The sequence below is a fragment of the Symsagittifera roscoffensis genome, chromosome 2, assembly GCF_963678635.1.
Source record: "Symsagittifera roscoffensis chromosome 2, txSymRosc1.1, whole genome shotgun sequence".
Taxonomy (NCBI): Eukaryota; Metazoa; Xenacoelomorpha; order Acoela; family Convolutidae; genus Symsagittifera; species Symsagittifera roscoffensis.
The window spans coordinates 42,949,319-42,973,863 of NC_087063.1; the positions used below are offsets into that span (position 1 = coordinate 42,949,319).

At 47.8% G+C, this 24,545-nt stretch overlaps 1 protein-coding gene across 1 annotated transcript in view; it reads left to right on the forward strand.

Moving 5' to 3' along the window:
- The first annotated feature begins 327 nt into the window (after positions 1 to 327).
- LOC134840669 (3-hydroxyisobutyrate dehydrogenase, mitochondrial-like) overlaps positions 328 to 24,545 on the forward strand; it is a 99,355-nt gene continuing 75,137 nt past the window's right edge. The window contains exon 1 of the mRNA XM_063856637.1: positions 328 to 348. The gene's annotated coding sequence lies outside the window, so the exon portion shown is untranslated. The remainder of the gene's footprint in view (positions 349 to 24,545) is intronic.

Consider the following 24,545-nt stretch of genomic DNA (forward strand, 5'->3'; position numbering starts at 1 on the left):
TATTTGTAACACTTGTATATTATATTTTCTGAAGAAAACGTAACCCGTATTGATTTTAATTGAAAAGGACCTAAGCAATTGTCCTTTTCTTTTATCATTTTCACTTCCATATCTGGAAAATTAATAGGATTTTGACTGGAATACGTAATGAAGGGACTCCTGACTGTAACCTTTGTTACTATGACACTTTTGAACTTCTGATTACCGTGCATAGCTTGCTTAGCTTTCTATTTTGGGTTTTTATTTGTACAGGGTCTCCTTGTCTTAGTATTTTTTCATTTTTTTAGTTCTGATGGCGGACATTCGAATGAAAACCTTTAACTAATTGTTGTGATAAACTTATTAAATAGTTCTTTGTTCAAATTTACCGCTTGTGTGTTTTCATATTATATGCGCGCTGGGCTTTCCTCTTCTGGTTATCTTACTAAATCTTGCCGTCCCAGCCGTAGGCGAGTGAAGTTTCCCTGGCGTAACTAGACGCAAGAAGGAGTGAGCTGGTGAATCGACCTCTAAATCGACGTCAGGTTGTACCACTCCTTTTTTTTCATCGCTTTTGCCTCAGCAATTTTAAACCCTAAGTGAAAGTATTCATAAATCACCCCAAAGAGCTTCCTTTCTCGCCCCAGTTGTCTGTGTTTTAGGTTGATGCCGCGATTCCAGGCAAGACGCATCCCTGAGTTCTCACAGAAACTAGTTATCGGGACTTCAAGGACCAAATATAACAAACCAGCCCTAGTAAAATCAACAATTCACTCCTACCGCGCGCAACGCTTCATGATCTGTTTGAAACAGTGTTACAATACAGACCAAAGCGCCTAAATACAGTAACAATAGTTGCTGGATACAATGACAACAGGCTACATCCACAAGAATTAGAGCAGCAGTGGAAAAACTTGATTAACCTCATCACTAACAAGTTTCAGCCCAAGACACTGATCATCCCCAAAACAACTCAGAACTGTAATAATTCCGAAATAAAAACCGCAAAATTTATATTCATAATCATGTGCTGTTTAATTTGATAAACAGATTTGTACACCCCCATACACGTAGTGTTTCGCCAAACCTCAACCTAAACCTAACCCCTCAAATGTTCTGCCGTGATGGCATCCATTTCTCGTTCTACGGTGATGATTTCTTTACAAATTTTCTTGCAAATTTAATCTATAAATTCTCTCGCCAACTTGACACCGCCGTCGTTCCTAAAATGGCTACTCAAACACACTGCCTTATTTGTAAAAGCAGCCTGCGAGGCGGAGGAGTTTGGTGCTTCACATGCCCAGGCTAAATGCATGTAAAATGCAGCGGCCTAGCCCGCAGCAGTGATCACTGTGACGACTTCAGTTGTCATCGCTGCACCTCCCAATTTCATTCAGCTAACGACAAGCATGAATGCAATCCCCCAACCCTAGTTGCAACCACGCTCCCACAAATGCACCCTCACCCTTCCACTGCCCCACACTCACAAAACTCTCCACTATAGAACCTAGAACAATACAAGACCCATGGTCAAACCCCTGTCCAGAACTCATAGAAACCACCACGAAAATATACACCGAAGTGGTCCACTGGAAACCGGTCTTTATGATCTTGTCAAAAAATAAAGTTGGTTATAACTTCATTGAAACCCTCAATAGAACTTTGAACAGCCTAATAGAAAACAACGAAAATACCTTCGCAATGCACGCAGCAATGATGTTTCCACACTTATTACTGTGCAAAACAAAGTCCAAAATTGATGGATCTTTATCCAAAACAATAGCAAGGCAACTTAAGCAATGGCAAGACGGAGACCTGGATGGTCTATATAACGAAGGAAAGGCGCTGCAAATGCGCTTGTTGAAAGGAAGTAGAAGAAAAACTGAAACTGAAGCACAACAGTTCAACAAACTAATGAATACTGGAAAAATATCAAGCGCAATTGCAAAAATAACAGACACATCTACAGGCGTTCTTTCGCTTGACGAGATTGTCAAAGGTAAGACAGTAGAACAGAGTCTCATAGAGAAACACCCACCATCTAAACCAATTGATGAGAACTATATTACACCAGTCTCAAACGAAACAATTCCTTTCCATCCATCGATATTTGATCGGATAAACGGTCAACATATCAAGAAGGCAGCCATGAGAACGCACGGATCGCATGGACCAACTGGCCTCGATGCAAATGAATGGAGACGTATTTTAACACACTTCGGGCAACAATCAGTTGAAATTTCAAAAACAATTGCTCAAATTGTCAAATAATTGGCCACAGAAGAACTAAATTCAGAACTAATGGAACCATATAACGCATGCAGATTAATACCCTTAGATAAGAATCCAGGGGTAAGACCCATAGGCATAGGAGAAGTTGTGCGTAGGATAATAGGGCGAACAATAACTAAATGCCTAAAAAACGAACTCATGTCGCTTGGTTCAAACTACCAACTCTGCCTAGGACAAAAATGTGGCATTGAATATGCAATCCACACGCTAAGAAATCAATACAGCAAATTTTCCGCCGATGCTGTTTTACTGATAGATGCCGAAAACGCTTTCAACTCGCTGAACCTAAAGCTGGCATTAAAAAACATCGGAAATACCTGCCCTTCCCTTTTAACAGCGATTCAGAACTCCTATTCCAATCCATCTAAACTATTCGTTAACAAAAAAACAATCTACTCTCAAGAAGGGACAACCCAGGGGGATCCACTAACAACGGCCAGGTACGGTCTAGCCATAATACCCCTCATAAAACTTTTATCAGTAGACGATGTAACCCAGAAATGGTACGCAGACGACGGAAACGCAGACGACGGAAACGCAGTCGGTAAATTAAGCAATCTACGAATCGTCCTCAATAAAATTGTATCACTGGGTAAATTTTTCGGCTACCACGTCAAAGCATCCAAATGCCAACTCATTGTCAAGGATGAAAAACTCGGTGAAGCTCAGAAAATCTTCGCAAATGTGCCATTCTGCCAGATTGGCACAGCGCGACCTTCCGGCGGGACAGAAAAAAACGAATAAAGGCCTTATTAACAAAAAAGTATTGCGAAGGAGGGTAGGAATATTCTAGAATTTTTATTTTTAAAATTTCTATCGCAGAGTGAATATTTCTCAGAAATACAAAAAAGACGGCCATTTTGACGAAAAAGGACGAAAAAACAGAACAACGACAAATATTGTGGAAAACGGTCGCACAAGAGACGAAAAACACAAAGCCTCTTGTCGTGGCAACAACACACGATAAGACTCTTAGCATAGAATATTAGTGGAGAAGGAAGCTTCAGTGGGGAAGGAATATTCCACGGAACCCTCCTGTGCCACAAATTGGAAGAGATAAGGACGTTATCTCAGGAAGATTACGGGAGCGGAGGCTTGGTCCACCAGAGACTGTTTTATGTGAAGGGACTATATAAGACTGACTTTGTAGCTACTTGGATGTCGTAAAACTCTGAATTAACAATTAACACCGGTATTATTTGATATTTTAGAATATGAGTAGCTAGAAAGAGGAAAGGGTAAATCCATCTCCAATGGATTTAATATAGAACTGTCACACAAAAACATGTTAAAATAGGTTGTTCGAGCCGTGTTTTTAATGGCAATCACGTAGTCTGAGGATCCGAGACACACCTATGTGGTTGTGTTCGCATGTAAACGAAAGCTGATCAAAAGTCGTTTGACTGATGGCCTAAAAATAGTAACTTTTTACTTAGCCCTAAACAGACCAGAAAATCAACTGGCAAGGTCGAGACGGTGAAAAACGAGTAGAAATAAGGTAACTGACGCCTGCCAGTTGTTAATAGGTACTTTTTCTACGGTCCGTCGCTGTGTAGTATTTGGGCGAATGTTACATAGACGTTTTTATGGCGCTCCTGGGTGGGCCTGTCAAAGGCATAAGACCATCATGACCAGCAAGCGTTTCAGCGACGAACCCTCCAATCCGGGCGTATGCCCGAGTTAGAGGCCTTAATGACCGTTATTGCACTAGGGGGAAGGTGCGTACCCTCCGTCTAGTACTATTTAGCTTTTTAACTTAGTTAACACCGAAAATTCCGGGGGCCGGAGGGTTAGGTGGGAAGTCTAGAGCCCGCTTGTCCCGAGGTCCCAGGACCAAAAACAATTAAAGAGAAAGCTTAAAACCAAACAAAAATAGTGTATAACCAAGAAAAAGAAAAAAACAAATTTATTTGAAAACAAAAAAGTACAAAAAACTGTAAAAAATCCAAAAAAGACCAAAAACAATAAAAAACATAAAGTGACAGTTTATATGTTATTTCCGGACGAGATGTGATCTGACTTTTCTATTTGTTGTTGTTTCAGATTGACTTATATCTTTTCTGATAGAAAGATTGTGTTTTTTGGTGAAGGGTTGGATACCCTCCCTTGAGTGTAATTTGAGTGTTTAAGCACGTTAATGGTGATTTTGCCGGTGACCGGAGGGTAGAGTGGCACGCTGACCGACGTGTTCCACGCTCAACAAGGACATGGGGACAACGTCCACAACGACTGTTGGGTATCGTTGAGACAATTTTAGTATCGTTCGGGTACTATTTCATTAAAACTTAAGTGGTGGGGGGCACGATTGGCGCGGTCCGATTGTAACATCCGTCGATCACAAATTTCCGAGTTAAGGGTCTTAATTCGGGTATTTTGGTGGAAAAGAGGGTTTAGCAATATTCATTAACGACTGCTAATAGATTATTGTCCCACTATATATTACTTATCTCCTATTTAGACCCAAGAAACACCAAAATTTTGTCGAAAATTACTGATTTTTGATAAACTATAGACCCCCAAATTTTTGGATATCCGAGCTTCTCCGAACAGCAAAAACTTTTATATAGGGAGTAGCTATGTAGTTCGATCCCCTAACTAAACAAACCGCGTGAGAAAAGACTCAGTAAAAGTTGGAAAAAACCAAAATTTTTCGGTCAAAATTTCGATAATTTTCTGAATTTTGTCAATCTGTTTTGGGGATCGAGTTTTTGATTTTTTAGAGTTAGAGCAATAAAATTTTTTGTATTAGAAGCGTGCTAGCATAACGTGCTCGGCTGCCAGTAAAATTCTTGAGTAACCCTCCGATTAGCTCCGTGGATAGAGCTAACGACTTAAGGATTGGAAAAGGAAGGAATCGAAGGGTCCAAATTTGATAGTTATTGGCCAAATTTTTGTCTCCAAACCAATTTTGGTCCGGTTTTTTGCATTATTCCAGTGCCGTACAGGGCTACTACGCTCGTATAATTATTTTTAGGCACTTTCATTAGGAATTGCGGAAAAAGTTTAGGAATTGCGGAGAAATCTCAGAACTTACATAGGTGGTGAAAAAAGCCCATTTGGACAAACACGTTTTTGGCAATTTCTCAAAGAATAGCCAACCGATCGGGATATTTTTGGTACCATAAGTCGACGTTTTGGACCACGTTTCCGGACCGCAACCGTTTTTGGGTTGATAATCTCGGAAAAGAAAAATTTTTTAGAATTTGTTGGTTCGGAGTCAGCCAACCTAGTTTTAAGTTAGGTGGACCGCTTTTGGAGACTTTATCGCGGGAACATAACCTTTTTTCTTGATTTTTGGGGAACCCTCCGAAGTAACCCTCCGAGTGAAGAACAACTAGGTTCGAAGGCCAAGAAGAGCTGGAAGTCTTTGTACGATGAGCGCATGGCGTCACTACGAACTGAAGGTTTATCTTCCAGTTATGACTACCCGGAGATAACCCATCCGGATGTGAACTTCTCACCGTGCCCAAGGAACGACATGAGCAGGAAGGCGTCGTCCGCCTCGCCGACCAGGCCCATATCAGATGGGATAACCATGGGAGCGTCATCAACGTTCGACAGATTGATGACGTCGATGAGCAAGCAAAAAGGCGGTGCTTCATAAAGCACCAGGCTACAGCCGCAGTTGACCTCATCTTCTTTGGGACTAACCCCGCCATTTGGGGCCACTGGCGATATAAGTGACATGTTCGCTGGCGTAATGAATGGTCTGGATGAACTGAGACGGGACATGACTAAGAGAATAGATCAGGTTGACGAGAGAGCTCACCAGGGTCGAGAGAATCTGAGAGATGAACTAACGCACGTGGTGTCGCAGGCGAGGGTTGATCAGGCTCAATTGATTCGCAACACCGATCAATGCCTGGCGGAGAGCCTGGCACAGGCAAACAAGGAGTCACATGAAAGAGAGGCTAGGATGACGAGGGAGATCGAGCGATTGTTGAACGATCATGATAGTACCTACGCCCACACGATGACTAGCCTGGAAAAAAGGTTAGATGCCAAATCTGACTTAATGATGCGGAAGCTTGACGCGATCTTGAACGGGGGCAATTGGGAGGAGCGTTCCAACCCAAGAGAGCGCTCACGCCATGCGAATGATGGAGATGGTACGGGCAGCTATGCCAGAGCCCAGCAAAGCTCGAGAACGAACTACGAACCTAGGAATAGGGAGCGGCCAAGGGCAGCCCCGTCGAGGCCTGGCTGGACGAATTCAGTCCCGCCGGAGGCAGATGCTATTCCGGAGACAAGGTTGCCAACTGTGCCACAAGTCAGTTCAGTGCCAGATCTGACTACAGTCTCACAGGACACGACGATGTATGCTTTGATGTTTGAGCCTCTGAACAGATCTCTAGAAACATTCATCACCAAACTCTCGAAGTCAACCGAGAGAGGAGAGAGGTCAAGAAGGACACTGAAAAAGCCGAAGTCATACAAAGACGAGTCCGACGGCTGCATTGATACTTGGATAGAGGTGATGAAGTTACACTTTGAGGAAGAGAATCTCTCCAAGAAACAAGAGTGCAGCGCGCTAACGAGCAACCTGGAGGGTACGGCACTAAATTGCATAATGGCGAAAAGAGCCAATGAAAGAAACAGCGCTCGCAAGATATTCGACATCCTGCTGAATCGTTTCGGCTCTGGAGTACAAGGGCACCAGGCTATGGTGAAGTTCGAAAAGAGGCGTCAAAGAGATGACGAATCCATAGATAAATTTTTGGACGACCTTGAATTGCTTAGGAGGAGAAGCAATCCCGATGAGAGAATATCCGAGCGGAACTTGGCGATTGCTTCGAAGTTCATGGACGGAGTAAAGAGTGAGGAGTTGAAAACGATGTTGGCCACACACTTCACCCTGTCACTTGACCAGGTACCCACGCCCGATGATTTGCGTATGAAGTCACGCGAGTATTTGCTCATAAAATCGAGGGCGCAAAACCGTTACAGCAATTATGGTAACTATAGCGGACAAACACTGGTGCGAACTCCAGTTGGTACAAACCTCGCGATGACATGGATAAGAGGAGGTCGTGTGCGAATTGTGGTTTGATGGACAATCACGTTTCCGCGTGTTCTCCATACGAACAAAACATGAAGGCAATAGGCTACTTTCTCGATGACGTCGACGCGACCGACGAGGATCACGAAGAGCACGTCAGAGGGCTCATCATGAAATATGGTCCGAGGTGCTTCTTCTGTAATTTGGAGGGACATTTCAAGTCGGATTGCACTCAATTTTGGGATGCAGTAGCCGACGCGAAACATCCCCGCCACGAAGAGGCGCTTTCGGGTGTCAAGGCCAGTCGAGCACGTCTGATGAACGAGGCCGAGTCTCGGAGAAAGGAGACCACACCGAGCACCTTTACGACTAAGAAGGTAAAGACACTGCCTGACGAGGTGGTAGCTCGAACCTGGAGGCAGAGTCGGCTAGCCCAATCAAGGTGGATTACGGTCTGGCGGCAAGGACAGCGCTGCAGAATGTCAAACAGGACCTAGCCACGAAAGAAGTGGAGCAATGGGTAAGATCGGAGCTGGAGAGCACAGATCTTCGGGAAAGTTTTAATATTCTGGGTAAAACGACGAAAGTAGAACACAAAGAGGAACCCAGGAAACAGGGACTAAAACTGAACGTTATATCTGGGAGAACTTTCGGCATGACGGAGGAGGGGACGAAAATAAGATTTTTGGGGAACCCTCCGAAGTAACCCTCCGAGTGAAGAACAACTAGGTTCGAAGGCCAAGAAGAGCTGGAAGTCTTTGTACGATGAGCGCATGGCGTCACTACGAACTGAAGGTTTATCTTCCAGTTATGACTACCCGGAGATAACCCATCCGGATGTGAACTTCTCACCGTGCCCAAGGAACGACATGAGCAGGAAGGCGTCGTCCGCCTCGCCGACCAGGCCCATATCAGATGGGGTAACCATGGGAGCGTCATCAACGTTCGACATATTGATGACGTCGATGAGCAAGCAAAAAGGCGGTGCTTCATAAAGCACCAGGCTACAGCCGCAGTTGACCTCATCTTCTTTGGGACTAACCCCGCCATTTGGGGCCACTGGCGATATAAGTGACATGTTCGCTGGCGTAATGAATGGTCTGGATGAACTGAGACGGGACATGACTAAGAGAATAGATCAGGTTGACGAGAGAGCTCACCAGGGTCGAGAGAATCTGAGAGATGAACTAACGCACGTGGTGTCGCAGGCGAGGGTTGATCAGGCTCAATTGATTCGCAACACCGATCAATGCCTGGCGGAGAGCCTGGCACAGGCAAACAAGGAGTCACATGAAAGAGAGGCTAGGATGACGAGGGAGATCGAGCGATTGTTGAACGATCATGATAGTACCTACGCCCACACGATGACTAGCCTGGAAAAAAGGTTAGATGCCAAATCTGACTTAATGATGCGGAAGCTTGACGCGATCTTGAACGGGGGCAATTGGGAGGAGCGTTCCAACCCAAGAGAGCGCTCACGCCATGCGAATGATGGAGATGGTACGGGCAGCTATGCCAGAGCCCAGCAAAGCTCGAGAACGAACTACGAACCTAGGAATAGGGAGCGGCCAAGGGCAGCCCCGTCGAGGCCTAGCTGGACGAATTCAGTCCCGCCGGAGGCAGATGCTATTCCGGAGACAAGGTTGCCAACTGTGCCACAAGTCAGTTCAGTGCCAGATCTGACTACAGTCTCACAGGACACGACGATGTATGCTTTGATGTTTGAGCCTCTGAACAGATCTCTAGAAACATTCATCACCAAACTCTCGAAGTCAACCGAGAGAGGAGAGAGGTCAAGAAGGACACTGAAAAAGCCGAAGTCATACAAAGACGAGTCCGACGGCTGCATTGATACTTGGATAGAGGTGATGAAGTTACACTTTGAGGAAGAGAATCTCTCCAAGAAACAAGAGTGCAGCGCGCTAACGAGCAACCTGGAGGGTACGGCACTAAATTGCATAATGGCGAAAAGAGCCAATGAAAGAGACAGCGCTCGCAAGATATTCGACATCCTGCTGAATCGTTTCGGCTCTGGAGTACAAGGGCACCAGGCTATGGTGAAGTTCGAAAAGAGGCGTCAAAGAGATGACGAATCCATAGATAAATTTTTGGACGACCTTGAATTGCTTAGGAGGAGAAGCAATCCCGATGAGAGAATATCCGAGCGGAACTTGGCGATTGCTTCGAAGTTCATGGACGGAGTAAAGAGTGAGGAGTTGAAAACGATGTTGGCCACACACTTCACCCTGTCACTTGACCAGGTACCCACGCCCGATGATTTGCGTATGAAGTCACGCGAGTATTTGCTCATAAAACCGAGGGCGCAAAACCGTTACAGCAATTATGGTAACTATAGCGGGACAAACACTGGTGCGAACTCCAGTTGGTACAAACCTCGCGATGACATGGATAAGAGGAGGTCGTGTGCGAATTGTGGTTTGATGGACAATCACGTTTCCGCGTGTTCTCCATACGAACAAAACATGAAGGCAATAGGCTACTTTCTCGATGACGTCGACGCGACCGACGAGGATCACGAAGAGCACGTCAGAGGGCTCATCATGAAATATGGTCCGAGGTGCTTCTTCTGTAATTTGGAGGGACATTTCAAGTCGGATTGCACTCAATTTTGGGATGCAGTAGCCGACGCGAAACATCCCCGCCACGAAGAGGCGCTTTCGGGTGTCAAGGCCAGTCGAGCACGTCTGATGAACGAGGCCGAGTCTCGGAGAAAGGAGACCACACCGAGCACCTTTACGACTAAGAAGGTAAAGACACTGCCTGACGAGGTGGTAGCTCGAACCTGGAGGCAGAGTCGGCTAGCCCAATCAAGGTGGATTACGGTCTGGCGGTAAGGACAGCGCTGCAGAATGTCAAACAGGACCTAGCCACGAAAGAAGTGGAGCAATGGGTAAGATCGGAGCTGGAGAGCACAGATCTTCGGGAAAGTTTTAATATTCTGGGTAAAACGACGAAAGTAGAACACAAAGAGGAACCCAGGAAACAGGGACTAAAACTGAACGTTATATCTGGGAGAACTTTCGGCATGACGGAGGAGGGGACGAAAATAAGATTTTTGGGGAACCCTCCGAAGTAACCCTCCGAGTGAAGAACAACTAGGTTCGAAGGCCAAGAAGAGCTGGAAGTCTTTGTACGATGAGCGCATGGCGTCACTACGAACTGAAGGTTTATCTTCCAGTTATGACTACCCGGAGATAACCCATCCGGATGTGAACTTCTCACCGTGCCCAAGGAACGACATGAGCAGGAAGGCGTCGTCCGCCTCGCCGACCAGGCCCATATCAGATGGGATAACCATGGGAGCGTCATCAACGTTCGACAGATTGATGACGTCGATGAGCAAGCAAAAAGGCGGTGCTTCATAAAGCACCAGGCTACAGCCGCAGTTGACCTCATCTTCTTTGGGACTAACCCCGCCATTTGGGGCCACTGGCGATATAAGTGACATGTTCGCTGGCGTAATGAATGGTCTGGATGAACTGAGACGGGACATGACTAAGAGAATAGATCAGGTTGACGAGAGAGCTCACCAGGGTCGAGAGAATCTGAGAGATGAACTAACGCACGTGGTGTCGCAGGCGAGGGTTGATCAGGCTCAATTGATTCGCAACACCGATCAATGCCTGGCGGAGAGCCTGGCACAGGCAAACAAGGAGTCACATGAAAGAGAGGCTAGGATGACGAGGGAGATCGAGCGATTGTTGAACGATCATGATAGTACCTACGCCCACACGATGACTAGCCTGGAAAAAAGGTTAGATGCCAAATCTGACTTAATGATGCGGAAGCTTGACGCGATCTTGAACGGGGGCAATTGGGAGGAGCGTTCCAACCCAAGAGAGCGCTCACGCCATGCGAATGATGGAGATGGTACGGGCAGCTATGCCAGAGCCCAGCAAAGCTCGAGAACGAACTACGAACCTAGGAATAGGGAGCGGCCAAGGGCAGCCCCGTCGAGGCCTGGCTGGACGAATTCAGTCCCGCCGGAGGCAGATGCTATTCCGGAGACAAGGTTGCCAACTGTGCCACAAGTCAGTTCAGTGCCAGATCTGACTACAGTCTCACAGGACACGACGATGTATGCTTTGATGTTTGAGCCTCTGAACAGATCTCTAGAAACATTCATCACCAAACTCTCGAAGTCAACCGAGAGAGGAGAGAGGTCAAGAAGGACACTGAAAAAGCCGAAGTCATACAAAGACGAGTCCGACGGCTGCATTGATACTTGGATAGAGGTGATGAAGTTACACTTTGAGGAAGAGAATCTCTCCAAGAAACAAGAGTGCAGCGCGCTAACGAGCAACCTGGAGGGTACGGCACTAAATTGCATAATGGCGAAAAGAGCCAATGAAAGAGACAGCGCTCGCAAGATATTCGACATCCTGCTGAATCGTTTCGGCTCTGGAGTACAAGGGCACCAGGCTATGGTGAAGTTCGAAAAGAGGCGTCAAAGAGATGACGAATCCATAGATAAATTTTTGGACGACCTTGAATTGCTTAGGAGGAGAAGCAATCCCGATGAGAGAATATCCGAGCGGAACTTGGCGATTGCTTCGAAGTTCATGGACGGAGTAAAGAGTGAGGAGTTGAAAACGATGTTGGCCACACACTTCACCCTGTCACTTGACCAGGTACCCACGCCCGATGATTTGCGTATGAAGTCACGCGAGTATTTGCTCATAAAACCGAGGGCGCAAAACCGTTACAGCAATTATGGTAACTATAGCGGGACAAACACTGGTGCGAACTCCAGTTGGTACAAACCTCGCGATGACATGGATAAGAGGAGGTCGTGTGCGAATTGTGGTTTGATGGACAATCACGTTTCCGCGTGTTCTCCATACGAACAAAACATGAAGGCAATAGGCTACTTTCTCGATGACGTCGACGCGACCGACGAGGATCACGAAGAGCACGTCAGAGGGCTCATCATGAAATATGGTCCGAGGTGCTTCTTCTGTAATTTGGAGGGACATTTCAAGTCGGATTGCACTCAATTTTGGGATGCAGTAGCCGACGCAAAACATCCCCACCACGAAGAGGCGCTTTCGGGTGTCAAGGCCAGTCGAGCACGTCTGATGAACGAGGCCGAGTCTCGGAGAAAGGAGACCACACCGAGCACCTTTACGACTAAGAAGGTAAAGACACTGCCTGACGAGGTGGTAGCTCGAACCTGGAGGCAGAGTCGGCTAGCCCAATCAAGGTGGATTACGGTCTGGCGGCAAGGACAGCGCTGCAGAATGTCAAACAGGACCTAGCCACGAAAGAAGTGGAGCAATGGGTAAGATCGGAGCTGGAGAGCACAGATCTTCGGGAAAGTTTTAATATTCTGGGTAAAACGACGAAAGTAGAACACAAAGAGGAACCCAGGAAACAGGGACTAAAACTGAACGTTATATCTGGGAGAACTTTCGGCATGACGGAGGAGGGGACGAAAATAATGTCCATTATCTCAGTCGCAGGGCACCAGGTGGTCAACAACTTGAGTGAACCATCCGAGATTACACTAGTCCACCTGGACATCTATGTCGACTACCTGAAGGAGAAAGATCCCAAACTGGACTCCAGGGCAGTGCGAGCGCTGCTCACAATAGGAGGTCCGAGGCTGATGAAAGTGGATGGACATTATCTCGATGTCCATGGCCGTTACCCGATTCTAATGAATGTGGATGGCATCAATATCTACACAAAAGCTCACATAACTGATGCGAACGATCAGATTGGCCGGATATACATTGGTCAAGAGGAGCTGAAGGTTAGACGAATCGGACACAATGCGATGCTCGAACAAAATGCGGTGCACATAGGTTGCGAGGCCGATCTGGCCGCACACGTGCTGGACGTGCAAGGCAGACAACTTTCAGTAAAGGGACTGCTAGACACGGGAGCAGTGGTTAGTGTCATGCCAGTCAAAACTTGGACCGACATGGGTTTCGAAAGGTCGGATCTCATACCGACAAACATCAGGTTGGCAGCTGCCAATCAGGGAGCGATCTATGTGACTGGACGAACCCCGATCATTTCACTGCAGCTCGGAGGAAGACATCTTTGGATGAGCTTCCTAGTAGTGGAGAATTTGGACGAATCCGATCAGTTCATCTTAAGAAGGGATTTCGTGCGCAACTTTGATGTCACGATCGATCTCAATGACGGGTTGATTAGGATCAAGGATCCTGAGAGAAAGTATGAAAAGAAACCCCTTAATAAGATCTTAATTAACCAGGCCAAGGTGCCGATTTTTCTGGATCGAAAAGTTAGATTAAAACCAAACCAAGCCGTAGTAGCGACGTTTAGGATGAGGAACTTGAATGAGCTCAGCAATGACAGACAGGTGTGTCTGGTACCAAATCCAAACAGTAAAAGCTCAGCTATTTTAGGAAGAAGCTTCTCACTCACTCAGAGCGGACTGTGTGTGAGTGTGTTGTTGAACACAGAAGCAACAACAGTGACAATACAGAGGAGAAAGAAACTTGGCTATGCTTTGCCTCTGAACACAGACTTTCAGAGTGTGGTGAACTTGAAAAAGTTTGATGTAACTAAATGTCCATTGCATGCGAACCAAGAATGAATAATGAAGAGAGTAAATGAATTGAAATCTTCTAGGAAATTGTTTTCAATGAAGTCGGAAACAGATGATGGGCTGTCCCGTTGTTCCAATTTTCCTGAGAGGCCGACAGAGACAGAGTTAGCAGCGAATAAACCGGTCCTACCTGAAATAGAATATTTGAAGGGTAAAATATCAGACATGGAACTAGATTCGCTCAGAGCGGTGCTAAGTCGGAACGCAGACGTTTTTTCGAAACACAAGGCCGACATAGGTTGCTGTAATTTTGTAGAACACGAGATTGAGATAGAAGAGGGCTCGGTAATTCATAGGGAAGGGGCGAGAAGAATGACCCCTCACAAGTCAGAAGCGTGTAGGAAGGAAATCGAGATGTTAATGTAGTATGACATGATCGAGCCGTCGAAGTCGCCGTGGGCTTGTGGCGTGGTAATGGCGAAAAAGAAAGGTGGACAACTCAGGGTTTGTTGTGATTTCCGTTATCCGAACGCAGTGACTATAAAGGACGCATACCCGATTCCCCGCATCGATGAGAGCCTATCCAAGCTGGGAGACGCGAAGTTCTTCACGACGTTGGATTTGGGCTCTGCGTTCTGGCAAGTGCCACTCCGAAAGCAAGATCGAGGAAAAACAGGCTTCGCGTGCGAGCTGGGATTGTTCCAGTGGAAGAGGATGCCGTTCGGGTTGTGCAACGCGACGGCCACATTCCAGCGACTGATGGCCCAGGCACTCACGAGCGTCACTAAGAAATATGGGAATCTCATCATGTGTTATGTCGATGATGTCGTCATTGCAACACCAACCTTAGTAGAAGACCATATAGAGAGGTTGGAGGAGGTGTTTTCTTGCATGAAGCAAGCGGGTCTGAAATGTAAACCCTCTAAGTGTGAAATCCTCAGATATTCCATAAAGTATCTGGGCCGCCTGGTGGATAAACATGGAGTGAGACCAGATCCTGAAGCGGTTGAAGCGGTGCTGACCTGGAAGGCACCTAAAACAGATACACAGCTGATGAGTTTTTTGGGATTCGCTAATTATTATCGAGAGTTCATCAAGGGGTATGCTGACAAAATATACTCCATGCAGCGGTTGATGAGAAACAAGGGCAAAAAGTTCACTTGGACTGATGAGGCACAAGTTTCATTTGAGAACATCAAACGTGAACTTTGCGAGGCACCGGTCCTCGGCATGCCAACAGAGAAGGGGATGTTCGTGCTGGACACGGATGCATCAGTGGTTGCGATATCGGGCATACTTCACCAGGAGCAGGAGTGGAACGGAAGAACGGTTCTTCGTTCGATAGCCTACGGGAGTAAAGTCCTGAGTGATACTGAGATGAAGTACGGCGCACCAAAAGCGGAGATGTTCGCGGTGATCAATTTCGTGGCAAAATACAGGGCCTACTTGGGGAGTGCTTACTTCAAATTGCGTGTGGATAATCGTGCCCTTGCCTGGCTGAAAACCTATTTGATGGATCAAAGTTATATTGGTCGTTGGATCGTCCGCCTGGGTGGATACCACATGATCATAGAGCATCGTACCCGTGACAAGCACCAGAACGCAGACAGCCTCAGTAAAAAGACAGAATTCTATGAGCGCCTCGAGGAGAAGCAGGCTAATCAATCGGAAATCAAAGACGGGTTTTCATTTCTGGACAAGGAAACCTACGACAAACTGCCACTTACTAGGTGGTTAGATAAGTCAGGGCATCCTATAACCGGACACCCTGACCTTCCAGTGGAGACGGCCGCGGAGATAAAGGTTTTAGCCAGAGGCGAGCCCGTTCCGTTGGATCTGCTAGTATGATCCCATTTGGTACAGCAAGAACTTACCAGGCTGGGTATAAACAGCATGGCTCTATTAAACAGGACGGTGAACGTGGCGCCGGACGTCATGGGAAAGCTCCGTCACTTGTTGGACATGGAAGTGGATAGGCATGATCAGGAGTGGATGGAGACCATGCAGCGGTTGACTGTCACCGAGAGAACAGAGAAGAGGCCAGTGTCCATTCGCAGCCGAGGCATTGAACGGGATTGCAGGTCAATAGTCAACCAGCTGGTGAGCTCGATGCCGAAGGAGGTCTTGTTGAGAACTTCGTTCACTGAATATGGGACACTGAATCAGACCCAAGCCACTGAGGAAGTCAGGATCAAGTCGAAATCTAGCTTCGCGAGGAGAGTGCATTTCACGGATGCGAAAGAAGAATACGAGCCGAGCCCAGATTGTTCGTCCGGGGACGAGACAATGTCCGGGGAGTCTGATACCTTCGAGCCAGTCAAGGACGACTTGTCTGAGGAGTCAGACACCTTTGAGCCCGTGCAGGACGACTTGTCCGGGGAGAGGTTGACGAGAATTTTGTCCGCGCAGTCGGGTTCAAAGCGACCAATGGACAGAGTTTCGCCCGGGGAGTCGAGAAAAATCTCAGACAACTTGGAATATGATGTTGGGGGATCAGTCAACTCAAGTGTTGACTCGAGGCCCCAGTCCTGGGACAACACATCTGAAACAACGTCCAATTCCGATATGTCAGAGATCGCAATCCATTCTTTATTGGTAGACTGGAGGCAGCGTGGGCTGGACCGAGAAACCCATCAGGATCCAGACAGGGACAGATACACCTCAGATGAAGAGGGTACTGTGGTAGATAATGCCGCAGACGAGCTCGAGCTGATAGCAGTTTCGAAACGCCCAACCAGATTGCTGCCACATGGTACGGTCGTCCGTACCAATCTGGAACCATCTGTGCAGGAAGCGACGCCTTTGAAAAAGATATGGTGTGTCAAGTTGATGGACGATGCTCATGCTCCGGAAATAATGAGTGGGCAAATGAACGTGGTAAAGACGTATTTGAAAGCTAGGTACAGGCTGTCGGATCTCCTAAGGGCTCAACGAAATGATAGAATGACGAGCAGTCTGAAGAGATGGATCGAGAATGGAGCACCTGATAAGGGAGATTTGGAAGAAGACAGCTACAAGATCTTGAAGAAATTCTACCTGAGGAGAAGCGACTTGTTGTACCTGAACAAGGACGGAATCGTAGCCTGTAAACGTAAAGAGGAGGACAAGGTCCTTTATAAATACAATTCAATAGTGTTACCACAGTTGTACCAAACCGAATTGCTCTTTCGCTCACATGATCAGATGGGCCATCAAGGCGTGGACAAAGTGTACAACAGGATACAGAAACGATTCGAATGGCCTGGATTGAAGAAGGCTTGTGAGAAGTGGATCGCCGCATGCCTGTCATGTCAGCAGGCGAAGGATCCCAGGAAACTAAGGTTCCCCCTACAGTCAATAGAGTCGTCGGGATTCAATGAAGTGGTGCAAATTGATCATCAGAAAATCTGCATGACAGCAACGGGCTATAATCAGGTGCTGGTAATGATCGACCCTTTTACGAAGTATGCGGAGGCAGCACCCTGCATGACAGCATCGGCGGAAGAAACAAGCGATCATTTGATAAATGTGTGGATAGCGAGGCATGGCTGCCCCATCACGTTCCAATCTGACAATGGCAAAGCATTCGTGGGTGATCTCACGAAGGAGTTAATGAAAGATCGCAGGTAGCGTAGGCCCACTCGACCACATATCACCCGCAAACGAATGGCCTAGTCGAGAGGCAAAATCGCACACTGGTATCCATACTGAGAGTCTATTGCTCGCGTTACATGGATGACTGGGAACGCACTTGCCGCAAGTGATGGGTGCTTACAACAGCATGGAGCATTCCACCACGGGAATAAGTCCACACATGATGCTAACGGGCCACGAAAAAGCGCTTCCGTTGACGTTTTTCTACCCTGAATATGAGGGGAAGAGAACAGCACCGCAAACGTACGTGCGGGATGTTTTTAGAAGACAGCAGGACCTCAATGACTTATGCAGGAGAAACACGCAACAGGCGCAAATTAGACAAAAAAGGAGGTTTGATAAAAGGACAGCCGATGCGAAAGCCTACTCAGTTGGTGACTACGTCTGGGTGTTCCAGGAAGTGGTTCCACCAAAAGGAACCAAGAAATTATTAAAGAAATGGCGTGGTCCATTTCAGATAACAGAGGTGCACCAAGGAGGTCGTTTTTATCGGCTGAGCACTGGAAGAGCAGCTCATTACGAAAATATCAAACCACACAATGCCTCGTCAGAAGACTGGTGCATCCCAGCGGACATGCAAGAGGGAGACTATTTGATAGTGGATCCCGCATGTGAATTGAATGAAAGGGGTACTCGCGACAAAAACGACGGGAATGAGGTGGTGGACGATTGCGACCTACCACTGGATCTGGAGTTGACCGAGCGAGTAGAGGTGGACGATGACACTCTACCTTATGCCAAGGAAGACTGGGATTGCCCGGAACAAATTGAAATTGACAAAGGAATACAGCCTGATTTTCCTCTCACCATTGAAACGCGCCAGAGCAAGAGAGGAAAAAATAAAAAGAAATACAATCCGTACGGCGAGGATTTCGTCGTAGACAGGATAGTTGTAAGTGATATGATGGACTCGCTGGTAGGACTGGACGAAGTGGCGGTGCTAGAAGAAATAGACTTGGTGAATGACATGGATCAGGATTGGATCGACGATCGATCAGAACCAGAAGTGGAGTTCGAACCAGAAGCGGTGAGCAAGAACTAACGAACTTGCGAGTGCTCGAATGGCTCCATGATCTGCCGACAGATTCAAAAGAGACGATCCTGACGATTCAGGACGTCGATAAAGACGGCATCAAATACATCAGTCGTGACAATACCGAGTCCAACTGGGTCGCCCCTAGATGGTCCTCTACGTGTTCCACAATCCAACCTCGATCTCCTAGACTTTGGGCGATCGACGGGGACGTCGATGGATATTTTTGTCCGGGGAGTGGGGGTAGGACTCACCCACACCGAAAATCTGATAATAAAAAAATTTAAATCGGCAAGAGAAACCGGAGAGCTAGAGACAGAGGGCGAGAGTGCTAAAAAACACCCTTTGGACGAATTTTTGAATCGTATTTTGACCTACCGAACCATTATTCAAACAATATTGTCATAACGGACAGCGATTTCATACTCACGGAACGCACTTGCGCTATAGCGATAACCGCGGACGTAAGCTTCAAAACAGCACTAGCGGCTGATTTCAAAAGAGAGTATAAGAACATCGAGTTTTTATGGAAACAGAGACCTGGTGTGGGAGGGATGATAGCGCTGCCCCCTGTTGCGTCACAGATACCAGGGAAATATTTGTGTTTCCTGGTTACCAAGGCCACTGATAGACAACACGTAGATCCAAAGAGCTTGGTATTGGCCTTGACTCGACTTAAGGATTTTTTGGTTGAGAGAGGAGTGACCTCTCTCTCGTTACCAGTATATGATCCTAATAGGGGAAAGCTACATCCGAGAGAGTTGTACGCACTTGTACATGTGATATTTTCAGAAACTGACATAGAGGTTTACTTACATAAAAAATACTATCTGAGCATATGCTGGGAATTGCATTTGGCGATAAGTGGTTTTATTAAGTTACTTGATAAGAATTAGTGTCAAGTTCTAGACTAGGATTAGGTTTTAGGTACAATATTAGGGATTATGTTTTTTATGTGATAATATAGATGTATGATGTTTATGCGTTTATGTAATATGTTATTGTTATGATATGTTTTTTGTTTTGTGTCATAAAAGACCTAGAGTTCTCCAGGTCATCAAGGTGACAGCACTCATTGTGATACCCTGACACAGATACAGGGGGACGATCCACCTTGGTGCTAAATTTTTAAATCAGGATTGAGAAGAGAATTTCAATGAGGAGTTTTAAAGAGTTGAATGATGTTTTATCCAAAAATGATGGTTTTAAGTCGCGACTTGATTTTTAGATCTTGGTTGATCAGAATTGTTTATTGAATTCATTGAATCAAACGAGACAGGAAGAAACTACACGACAACAAGAATCAACGCGATAAGAAATGGGTGACACGAACGAACTTATGGAATTCCTCTCAGCGAGTCTAGGAGCGACTCTAGACGAGATCTATCAGCGGCTGATCGATTGCGAATTTACACGAGAAGACACGGGGCTGGCGATGTTTGTGTTCGCGCTCCCCAATGCAATAGGACGAGAGGGTCGAGGGAATCGCCCTACAGAAGTCGTGTTGATGTTGGTCTTCGGTGAGTCCGGGACCGCCGAGAGAGGTCGAAACCGACTGATGAGATGGCGGCGTGGAGAAATGTCTGGCCACGACCTGGCTCGTGAGCCAGGACTGGGTGAACAGAGGGACCACCGGCTAGGTGAGATGCCCTTACCGGTCCCACCTGCGCAGCCGCTCAGCGGAGCGAAGAGACAACGTGATGGGCCAGGCCCGTCACATTCGGTCGACTCTCCAACAGCTGCTCCTCCTCCGAAGAGAGTGAGGGTGAGTGAAATAGAGATCCAGACGTCGGAGACAATTGAGACGCTGGAGAAGAAGGAGAGAGATCAGATCGAGCTGTGTGCCAAACTCCAGGAGTATAGGGAGATAGCTCGAGAAAGAGACGAATGGAAGAAGAAATATGAAGATCTGCAGGTGGCCTACAAGGAGGATGAAATAAAGCACCTGAAGGAGCTGTATATGGCAAAGGTGAGCCAAGTGTCACCGGAAGTTCTGGCGACGATGATATCCTCGTAGGGATCCAGCGACACACGCCCCAAGACAAGAGTACAGGAGCTGTGTGCATCGAGAGGGCCCGAGGCTCCTCAGCAGACACAACAGCCTGCTTCCAGCCAGAGGAACACGATACCAGACCCTTCTGACACCTACCTCGCTCCTCAGTTCCAAGAACCATTCAACCAAGTGGCCAGAGCAACAATGGATGAGATCAACCGAACCACTGGGCGGACATTGGGTAGGATCGTTCCTTCCCAACGTCGTGATCATTCATCCAATAGCTCGGAGCGAGCACCCCGCACGGTAGTGTCCTCGGGGACCGCGCATGGCGGAACCTTTCAAAAGTTCCGCGTGGTAGACATTAGGAAGAATCTGATGGCACGTCACCAGTTCACGCAAGTGGCCGCGGAGCATCCTCGAGCCTGCCTGAATGACATGAGCTGGAACCCCGCTACGAGCGATCAGGTAATTCCCCCAGGGAGTCGCCACTTGATCATCGGAGACAGTTTGGTGAGGGATCTGCATGAGATCTTCGTCTATGGTCAGACTACCACTCTGTCCTTTGGAGGAGCCTCGGTGGCTCAGGTCATCAAGATGATGGAATTCCAGAGCGAAGATCACCTGGATACACTGGTAATAATGCTGGGAACCAACGACGTCTCGAGAGCCCCAGTGACTCCGAAGAGCAAGTGGGAGCCTTTATTGGTATGCCTCTTGAACGAACTAAAGGAGAAGTACAGGCCCAGGATTGTGGTGCTGTGCACGATACCACAAAACCCGCTGGTGGGCACCAGAGTGGCAGACTTCATGAATGGCAACGTGACACGGTGGAACGAAATGATCCGCAGTCTGGTGAGAAACAACCCTGGCGAGCTGCGACTTCTGGATCTCGAAAACATGCTGCGCATGATTGATCACATCGCGCTTACCAGAGATGGAATACATTTCAACACCCAACGAGGGAGACACTGGGTCAATGATGTATTTCAGACGCAATTGAGGGAAGTGGAGCAGGAGTCGAGGGCGACCAGTTCTCTGGCTCGGACCAGCTCGACCGGAGGAGATAGAATAAGGGCAAGCGTGCCCGAATCCCTCGTCAACCGCCTAGGGCCCTTGGCGACGGAGACGGCTGCAGCTGCAACCGTCGCTCCGAGCTCAAACGTAAGAGAGAGGCTAGGGACTGCTCCTCCTCCCAGAACACAACCGCTTGAAAGCCGACTCGGGAGATCAGTTGATCAGAACAGGAATAACTCCCAGACCGTGTCTAGGAGGAACGATCCGCCTGCCATGGCAAACCCAGCTTCAGCAGCCGGACCGTCTACGAGCGCCGTGCCAGTGGAGGGAGTTGAACCAGGCAGCGTGCTGCTTTGGAACCGATCAGACCCTAGTCATTGGGGACAGTACAAGACGGACATGTCAACGAAGTTGAACATGAATACTTTGACGTGTCGGGAGGACGCAATGAAAATGATTGGCGGAGAAAGTCCCACAGTGTCGCGACTATATCGGAACCGGGCGTGGATTGGCTGCTAGCAGAGCAGGAGCAGTTCAGTTCCACGACTACGCTCCGGCACGCAGACTTGAATGGGTTGCCTCAGGACAATACTTTTGGACCTTTGAATACCCGGTCTCTTACGGACGTCCGACAGAGAGCCCGGGAACTGACGCCACCTGCTCGCAAGGGCAAGTTTCAGGCAGATAACAAGCCTAATAACAAGCATCACAAGATGTACAGGCAGTTTGCTAAACCACCCGGTCAGACGCCTGGCGAATATTCGAGGGACTACCCCCGAACGACCACGGTGGATGGAGATGACAAGAGATATGGGAAACTGAAGGCCCCAATAGGCGACGGCCTGTTTGCCGCTTATGATCCCTTAGATATGAAAGCTGCCAAGTATCTGATTGTGGCCAGTTCCGACTATCACTACACGCCCCGTTCTCTCTTTTGGCCCAACGTGATTTTCTTGACGGCGCCTAAATTGGACTGGGGACAGGCATTAGGCATGATGATAAGTGTACGAAGAGTGGTCAGCATGGAGCCGCAGGTGATAGTGGTTGCAGGCTCAAATGATCATCTGCAAAGCAGGGGCTTGCTGACACGTCTGACGGATGGGTCGATCCCGAGCAACGAGGTCATAGGGGAGGCGATAATGACATTGCACTCGGCGATGGCTGAGGTAGAAACAGCAGCAAAACAACGTTTCACCCAAAATGTAGTGAAGGTGGTCTTTGTGTTGTCACCAGGGTACGCTGCATTGCCAGAACCCCTTCAGTTTGTGTACACGATGGTCACAACGATAGCAGAGGGACGGTTCAACGTGATAATTCCTGCCCCGAACAGAGTGGTAGACCCAGACAATTACTATCCGTCCCGATCTGAGCTTCCCGCCGTTTAGGCTGACATTTCCAATGCCATACAGGGACTCAAAGATTGTAGCACAACTCGGTTGGTGCTGGATGAGGTTCTGGGGTTGGAGCTGTCCAACTTTGCCAGATTGTTGAAGTTAAGACCAGGGGTAGATGACGATCATCTGTTAGTACAACAGGTGGCTGATGATCTCTGGTTCAGACAGATGGATCATGCCGAGAATGAGCAGGGCAGGACAGTCAGGAAGAACATGACATCAGCGGAAGAAGATCTCATGGCAATGGCTTTGCGCAGGAAGCCGCACAACAACGTATGGTTGTACTTGTCACCAAGGCTGTGCACCTTGGGTGAGGACGCGTTCGAGCATGCGCCGGCAGTGATAAAAGAGATACACGTGTATCTGATAAACTTGTTTGATGTCCGGGAGTTAGCTGAGGGCATGATGTTGCAATTGATGCAGGAGGTAAACACGATGTCACTGGACAAGTTCCAAGCTGACGTGCTAGCCACGAGGGCACAGTATGAACGATCGGATGCCATCTTGGGTGGAATGGGAGTGGGATGGACGCCATCCTTCCTGATCGCGAGTTTCGTCAAGGACATCAGGAAGTTGTCGATTGGCCTGATATTAGCCCTATACGTGACATTTGGTCATAAAAATTTCGTGAAGGGACCGGCGAATCTCTTCACCCAAGCGTTGGCAGATTTGAGATTGGATGGACTCCTGACTCTGATTGCCATGACCTACGGTCGACTGGGTGATTTGCTTGTGCTGTTGCGTTACCCTGAACAACTCCAGGGACCAAGTCGTGAGTTCAAGGCGCAGTTGGAAACCGCCTCGCTCAGGAAGATGAAAGACTGGAGGACTCTCCTGCTCCAATATCTCTTGCAACAGAACAGAAGCGGCACGGGAGAAGATAAGGTGGCGACGGATGCGAGTGAGTGTGGGCAGTATTGTGGCATGCCCTTGCTGACAGATTTGGCTGTCATGATGCGGATCGATCCGTTGGCTCTGATTCACGGACTGCGGGAATTCGTCACGGTGGTGTATAGACCGGTGATGTCTTTCGCGTTCCCGGACGTGCAAGTCAAGGCATACAGGAATTCTGTGTTGTATGTCAACCTGGTCTCAGTCGTGGACTGTTCCGTGCTGAATTGGGTAGATCAGAGGGAACCAAGAGGGCTGGTCAGCGACGATAGGCTGTTCGGAAGAATAGCGGAGCCAGGTTGGGTGTTGATGGATTTCAACAACCACTTCAAGTGCCGAATGGGTCGTGAGGATCTTTCCCACATCCAGTTTACCCGAAGCTTTGGAATTTGAGACCAGTAGTGAAGGATACAGGAGCGGCTATGAGAGTCCCACTCTTGCCAGAAGCCTACGCACACGCGAAAGAGAACCAGCAAGCGTGGCTTTCGGGGTCCAGGCCGCTGCCGGACCAATGCCCTCGATATCCACCGATAAGGAGGATGTTGTTGGGAGTCACATCCCCCGTCATTGCCCCTTGCATCGGAGCAGCTCGTGATGCAGAGAAGAGAATGCTGAAGTGGAGTGAAGGGATGGAGCCGCGCTTTATCAGCTGGAATGTTGCAGCCGCGCACACGTTTGACTTCTCATTTCCTGATGCTTGGAGTAGGAAAAAGATCAAGGCACTACCTTCCAGGAGACCAGAGATATCGGCTGAAATGTGGAACGAGGTGTAT